Source organism: Aquarana catesbeiana, linkage group LG03, assembly GCF_042186555.1.
Source record: "Aquarana catesbeiana isolate 2022-GZ linkage group LG03, ASM4218655v1, whole genome shotgun sequence".
NCBI lineage: Eukaryota > Metazoa > Chordata > Amphibia > Anura > Ranidae > Aquarana > Aquarana catesbeiana.
The window spans coordinates 235,975,803-235,983,751 of record NC_133326.1 but is presented as its reverse complement, the minus strand read 5'-3'; the positions used below and the strand labels follow the sequence as shown (position 1 = coordinate 235,983,751).

Genomic DNA, 7,949 nt, shown 5'->3' with positions numbered 1-7,949 from the left:
CTGAATTCTATCCGCCTGTGTGAAAGGGGCCTAACAAAAATAAATAAAAGGGAGTCATTTGGGGGTGTTTGTATTGTCCTGGCATTTTAGGGCCTCAAGAAATGAGATAAGCAGTCATTACATCAGAACCCATCATACATCAGAACTGATCAATTTTCAAATATATATTACACACACACCATAGTTTGTAGACACTATACCTTTCACACAAACTAATGTACACATTTTGTTTTTTGTTTTCCCAAAGTTGTGTAGCAGGATGCATTTTGCCCAAAATTGATGATGAAATTTGATTTTCTTGGATATGTTTTATGACAGAAAGTAGAAAATATTGTTTTATTATTTATTTATTTTTTTTTTTAATTTGGGGGATTTTTTTTTGTTTATATCGCAAAAAATAATAATAATAAAAAAAAAAAAAAAAAACAGTGGTGATCAAATACCACCAAAATGATATTACCCAAATGAAGAAAAATGTGTTTTATCTGAATTTTCAGTTTTTATTTAGCAAGAAATAAAAAAACAAAGTGGTGATCAAATACCACCAAAATTATATAACTGAAATTAAGAATTTTTTTTAATCTAAATTTTCTGTCTTTATTTAGCAAGAAATAAAAAAAAACAAAGTGGTGATAAAATACCACCAAAAGAAAGCTCTACTTGTGTAAAAAGAAAATGACATAAATCGAATCTGTAGACAGTGTTGGATGACAACGCAATCACCAGTTAAAGTAGCACAGTCCGGGTCATGAACGGGGTAAAACCTTCTGGAGTTGAAGTGGTTACAGGAAGTGTGTGATCTTCACAAAACAAGTTTACAAACTTCAGATTCCTGCAGAATAATAGGAGTAGGTTAGAAATAATAGAAATACAGACACACCAGAATTACTGCATTTGCAATCATGCTTACACCTCTACACAGAAAGTGATCAAGCAAAACAGATAAATGGCTCACACTTATAACAAATGATAATTGTCAATAGATTTGACATTCAGAAATAATTGAAAGACTACGTAGAGATGGATCTATGATTTTAGATTTCGATTATAGATATATTTTAAAGCACGTATGAATTTTTATTGATGTGGGTTTAGATCGACTTTACCTTGTCAATTAAATAGCGCTAAAATTATGTAAACAGAAGACACCGATCGCTTCAATCCCTGGATCGTGCTGAATCACTCCCACAGCTGACACATGGCATAACATAGAGCTGACAACAGGTGGCGCTGCCGCTCCATGAATGCGCTCCGTCTGCTCGGCTCACCCTTGCTGTGGAAGAACACGGAACTCTCCTGATCGTCCTCTCACCTCTCCGGATCATATCCCGCGCTGCTCCCCCGATACACATCGCAGCGACGGCCTGACTCCGACAACATGTGTGTGTATTTCCTGTGTGATAATAAAGGATATCCCCGCCACCCCCTGTACGGTCCCTAAACTACGGGGACAAGTGAGGGGGAGCGGAGCCCTGTACTGGAGATCACCTCACACCGTTCGTTATCAGTAGATGAATAGACGGACACAACGAGGGCCCCCCCCCCGCTGCCCTCAAAGCATGACACGGGCGCCGGGGGTGTACTCTATACACACCGGGAGGTGACAGCTCCTCTACAGAGAAGAGTCCCGGGGTGACGACACTCATGTCCCCTCCACACACATACTGAGGCCCGGCCCGGGAACCTGTATAATAAGAAACACATGAAAGCCTTCTCCTGACCACCCCAGAGTGTGCCTGACCCCAGCCTCAACTTCCCGCTCACCCCGCCGCCCTCCTCCCATTGGCTGCGTCTCACCTCCAGGATGGCCAGTCACCTCTCACAGGACTCCCTCACAGCGGCTCTGATTGGCTGCCGGCCTGAACTGCACCAAACTTTATTATACGGAGAAAGTTCACTTCACTATCAACTCCGAGTCCTCAGAGCCGAGTCTGATGCGGGCTGCCAGGAGTAATACCGTGCGATAACAGCGCCCCGCAAATCTCACACATCAATAATTACACAATAAAATGATTTACTTCACCCGCTGCTGACTTGGCTCTGTATTTACATAACTCCCAACTCTCCCTGATTTAGAGCAATGTCCCTCTTTCCTCATTTGGGTCTGATCTTTTATTATTTAAGGCATAGCTCCCAACTGTCACTGATTTCGAGGGACTGTCCCTGATTTGGAGCAATGTGCCTCATTTTGGTCAGATCCATATAGTTGTTTATAAAATGTACCTTTTATCTTTCACAAAGCTATTCCCAGTGCTAAACCTTTCATCCAAATTCTAAATTGCTGCATTTGTAAATTTTAAAAGCCAATATAAAGGAATAGTAGTGCTAAGAAAAAAAGTCCCTTGTGTATTTATTTAACCTTTTTTTGGTAATTTTCCTTTAAGGGGGCGTGGCAGGGGGCGTTTCCTATGCCTACTTACATTTGCTAGTAGGTGTCACTCATTCCCATCTCAAAATGTTGGGAGGTATGTCTAAGGTACTTGTATAGCACCATCAATTTATGCAGCGCTTTACATATACATTGTACAATCACATTGGTCCCTACCCTCAAGGGGCTTACAATCTAAAGTCCCTAACTCACATTCATATACTAGGGTCAATTTAGAGAAAATCCAATTAACCTACTAGCATGTCTTTGGAGTGTGGGAGGAAACCCACGCAGGCACAGGGAGAACATGCAAACTCCAGGCAGGTGGTGTTGTGGTTGGCATTCGAACCTGCGACCCTTTTTACTGCTAGATTGCTGCATTTGTAAATTTTAAAAGTCAATATAAAGGAATAGTAGTGGTAAAAAAAGTTCTTGTGGATTTAATTTACCTTTTTTTGGTTACTTCTCCTCTAAGGGGGTGTGGCAGGGGGCGTGTCCTATGCCTACATACATTTGCCTGTAGGTGTCCCTCATTCCCATCTCAAAATGTTGGGAGGTATGTATTTATACTGCAAGCATTGCAAAGGGTCGACTTGTGCCGCCATAATGCCATAACCTGTCCATCTGAGGGGACTGTCCGCTCCTCACACTCGTACACCTGAACCGTCCTCTCCTCACACTCGTACACGTGCACCGTCCACTCCTCACATTCGTGCACCTGGACCGTCCTCTCCTCACATTCGTACACCTTGACCGTCCTCTCCTCACACTCGTATGCCTGGATCGTCCTCTCCTCACACTCGTACACCTTGACCGTCCTCTCCTCACACTCGTACGCCTGTACCATCCTCTCCTCTCACTCGTACACCTGGACCATCCTCTCCTAACACTCGTACACCTGGACCATCCTCTCTTCACACTCATACACCTAGACCGTCCTCTCCTCACACTCGTACACCTGGACCATCCTCTCCTCTCACTCGTACACCTGGACCGTCCTCTCCTCTCACTCGTACACCTGGACCGTCCTCTCCTCTCACTCGTACACCTGGACCGTCCTCTCCTAACACTCGTACACCTGGACCCATCTCTCCTAACACTTGTACACCTGGACCATCCTCTCCTCACACTCGTACACCTAGACCGTCCTCTCCTCACACTCGTACACCTGGACCCATCTCTCCTAACACTTGTACACCTGGACCATCCTCTCCTCACACTCGTACACCTAGACTGTCCTCTCCTCACACTCGTACACCTGGACCATCCTCTCCTCACACTCGTACACCTGAACTGTCCTCTCCTCACACTCGTACACCTGAACTGTCTTCTCCTCACACTCGTACACGTGCACCGTCCACTCCTCACATTCGTGCACCTGGACCGTCCTCTCCTCACACTCGTACACCTTGACCGTCCTCTCCTCACACTCGTATGCCTGGATCGTCCTTTCCTCACACTCGTACACCTTGACCGTCCTCTCCTCACACTCGTACACCTGTACCATCCTCTCCTCTCACTCGTACACCTGGACCGTCCTCTCCTAACACTCGTACACCTGGACCATCCTCTCTTCACACTCGTACACCTAGACCGTCCTCTCCTCACACTCGTACACCTGGACCATCCTCTCCTCTCACTCGTACACCTGGACCGTCCTCTCCTCTCACTCGTACACCTGGACCGTCCTCTCCTAACACTCGTACACCTGGACCCATCTCTCCTAACACTCGTACACCTGGACCATCCTCTCCTAACACTCATACACCTGGACCCATCTCTCCTAACACTTGTACACCTGGACCATCCTCTCCTCACACTCGTAAACCTAGACCGTCCTCTCCTCACACTCGTACACCTGGACCGTCCTCTCCTAACACTCATACACCTGGACCATCCTCTCTTCACACTCGTACACCTAGACCGTCCTCTCCTCACACTCGTACACCTGGACCATCCTCTCCTCTCACTCGTACACCTGGACCGTCCTCTCCTCTCACTCGTACACCTGGACCGTCCTCTCCTAACACTCGTACACCTGGACCCATCTCTCCTAACACTCGTACACCTTGACCATCCTCTCCTAACACTCATACACCTGGACCCATCTCTCCTAACACTTGTACACCTGGACCATCCTCTCCTCACACTCGTACACCTAGACCGTCCTCTCCTCACACTCGTACACCTGGACCGTCCTCTCCTCACACTTGTACGCCTGGATCGTCCTCTCCTCACACTTGTACACATGGACCATCCTCTCCTCTCACTCGTACACCTGGACCGTCCTCTCCAAACACTCGTACACCTGGACCATCCTCTCCTAACACTCGTACACCTGGACCGTCCTCTCCTAACACTCATATACCTGGACCCATCTCTCCTAACACTCGTACACCTGGACCTTCCTCTCCTCACACTCGTACACCTAGACCATCCTCTCCTCACACTCGTACACCTGGACCATCCTCTCCTCACACTCGTACACCTGGACCATCCTCTCCTCACACTCGTACACCTGGACCGTCTTCTCCTCACACTCGTACGCCTGGATTGTCCTCTCCTCACACTTGTACACCTGGACCATCCTCTCCTCTCACTCGTACACCTGGACCATCCTATCCTAACACTCGTACACCTGGACCATCCTCTCTTAACACTCATACACCTGGACCGTCCTCTCTAGGGATGAGCCGAACACCCCACTGTTCGGTTCGCACCAGAACATGCGAACAGGAAAAAAGTTTGTTTGAACACCGTTAAAGTCTATGGGACACGAACATGAATAATCAAAAGTGCTAATTTTAAAGGCTTATATGCAAGTTATTGTCATAAAAAGCAAAAATAAAAATTAAGTACAGCGCTACGCTTAGAAGGAAAGTGAAAAGCAGCCAACACACCTATAGACTCAAGGCAGAAAAAAACAAAAGAAACAAAAGTGTGGCGCTATATATCACATCCACAGCCGTGTGTATTACAATAATGACATAAAAAAATGGTGAATACTACCAAAAAATGTATGACCATAAAATGGATAGTGTCAAATAATTAATCAGTGTTGATCACATATAAAGTAAATACACAATAATACTTAATCATCAGATGTGCCAGTGAATAGTAGAAACCCGTGCTGGTTCCATGAGCCAGACACCAAACATAAAAAACATAAAACTTTAAAAGTCCATAAAAAATGTGTAGAAAAATAGTGAAGAAAAACAGCAACAGAGTTCAAAGGGGGTGATGCATGGCCAGATGGTATTCACAGAATTTTAATCGCACCAAATCTGGCGAGTGGGCAGAAGGGAGACCACAAGTGTGCATAGATTGTACATCAGTGCCGGGGCCAACACCAGGAGTAGAGGAGGCTTACCGGAAAAAATTGACCTGAAATGGCGTACGCCAGACAAGTCAAAAAAGCATAATAACCACTGGTTCTGGGAAATGTGTCTTGTCAGATGTCATCAGCAGATGGTGGAAAGAAAAGGGGGGGTCCGCACGGTTTCCTCTCCCATAGGTAATCCAGCATAAGCCAAACGTGTAGTTTCATATGCCATGCAAGGAGCAAACAAAACTCACATAGCGTAATAACGTTTTAAAACACTAGTTTATTAAAATAATAAAAAACAGATTTACATTTTGGAAGAACGAAACAGAGCTCAAATATCAAATAGCGGCGATCGTGAGGGGTCCACCACATGTTTCAGCTAAGGAGCCGTCATCTGGGGTGATTATTGAGTGTTAGGAGAGATGGGTCCAGGTGTATGAGTGTTAGGAGAGGACTAGGGATGAGCTTCGACTTCGAGTCGAACTCATGCTCGACTCGAACATCAGCTGTTCGCAAGTTCGCCGAACAGCGAACAATTTGGGGTGTTCGTGGCAAATTCGAATGCCGCGGAACACCCTTTAAAAGTCTATGGGAGAAATCAAAAGTGCTAATTTTAAAGGCTTATATGCAAGTTATTGTCATGAAAAGTGTTTGGGGACCTGGGTCCTGCCCCAGGGGACATGTATCAATGCAAAAAAAAGTTTTAAAAACGGCCATTTTTTTTGGGAGCAGTGATTTTAATAATGCTTAATGTGAAACGATAAAAGTGTAATATCCCTTTAAATTTCATAGGTGGGGGGTGTCTATGGTATGCCTGTAAAGGGGCGCATGTTTCACGTGTTTAGAAAAGTCTGACAGTGAAATGACATTTCAAAGGAAAAAAAGTCATTTAAAACTACTCGCGGCTATTAATGCATTGCCGGTCCGACAATACACATAGAAGTTCATTGATAAAAACGGCATGGGAATTCCCCACAGGGGAACCCCGAACCAGAATTTAAAAAAAAAGACGTGGGGGGTCCCCCTAAATTCCATACCAGGCCCTTCAGGTCTGGTATGGATATTAAGGGGAACCCCGGCCAAAATTTAAAAAAAAAACGGCGTGGGGTCCCCCCAAAAATTCATACCAGACCCTTATCCGAGCATGCAACCTGGCAGGCCGCAAGAGAAGAGGGGGGGACGAGAGAGTGCCCCCCCCTCCTGAACCATACCAGGCCACATGCCCTCAACATTGGGAGGGTGCTTTGGGGTAGTCCCCCAAAACACCTTGTCCCCATGTTGATGAGGACAAGGGCCTCATCCCCACAACCCTGGCCGGTGGTTGTGGGGGTCTGCGGGCGGGGGGCTTATCGGAATCTGGAAACCCCCTTTAACAAGGGGACCCCCAGATCCCGGTCCTCCCCCCTGTGTGAAATGGTAAGGGGGTACCCCTACCATTTCACTAAAAAACTGTCAAAAATGTTAAAAATGACAAGAGACAGTTTTTGACAATTCCTTTATTTAAATGCTTCTTCTTTCTTCTTTCTTCTATCTTCTATCTTCCTTCGGTTTCTTCCTCCATCTTCTTCTTCTTCTGGTTCTTCTGGCTCTTCTGGTTCTTCCTACGGTGCTCCCCTCCAGCATCTCCTCCGCGGCGTCTTCTTCCCTTCTTCTCCTCGGGCCGCTCCGCATCCATGGCATGGAGGGAGGCTCCCGCTCTTCTCTTCATCTTCTTCTCTTCTTCATCTTCTTCTCCAGGCCGCTCCGCATCCATGCTGGCATGGAGGGAGGCTCCCGCTGTGCGACGCTTCTCCTCTTCTGACGGTTCTTAAATAATGGGGGGCGGGGCCACCCGTTGACCCCGCCCCCCTCTGACGCCCGAGACATGACGGGACTTCCCTGTGGCATTCCCTGTGACACCACAGGGAAGTCGCGTCAAGTCACCGTGCGTCAGAGGGAAGTCCCGTCAAGTCACCGTGCGTCAGAGGGGGGCGGGGTCACGGGGTGACCCCCCGTTATTTAAGAACCGTCAGAAGAGGAGAAGCGTCACACAGCGGGAGCCTCCCTCCATGCCAGCATGGATGCGGAGCGGCCCAGAGAAGAAGATGAAGGCGAGAAGGAGAGAAGAAGATGAAGAGAAGAGCGGGAGCCACCCTCCATGCCATGGATGCCGAGCGGCCCGAGGAGAAGAAGGGAAGAAGACGCCGCGGAGGAGATGCTGGACGAGAACACCAGAGGAAGAACCAGAAGAGCCAGAAGAACCAGAAGAAGAAGAAG

The 7,949-nt window shown here is 47.0% G+C and overlaps 1 long non-coding RNA gene across 1 annotated transcript; it reads right to left on the bottom strand.

Annotated features, from left to right (window-relative positions):
• Nucleotides 1-479: 479 nt before the first annotated feature.
• Nucleotides 480-1,788, bottom strand: LOC141134509 (uncharacterized). Its single transcript, XR_012243180.1, has 2 exons — nt 1,107-1,788; nt 480-832 (listed from the first exon to the last, which is right to left on the bottom strand). It is a non-coding gene; the product is annotated as an uncharacterized lncRNA (long non-coding RNA).
• Nucleotides 1,789-7,949: the final 6,161 nt, after the last annotated feature.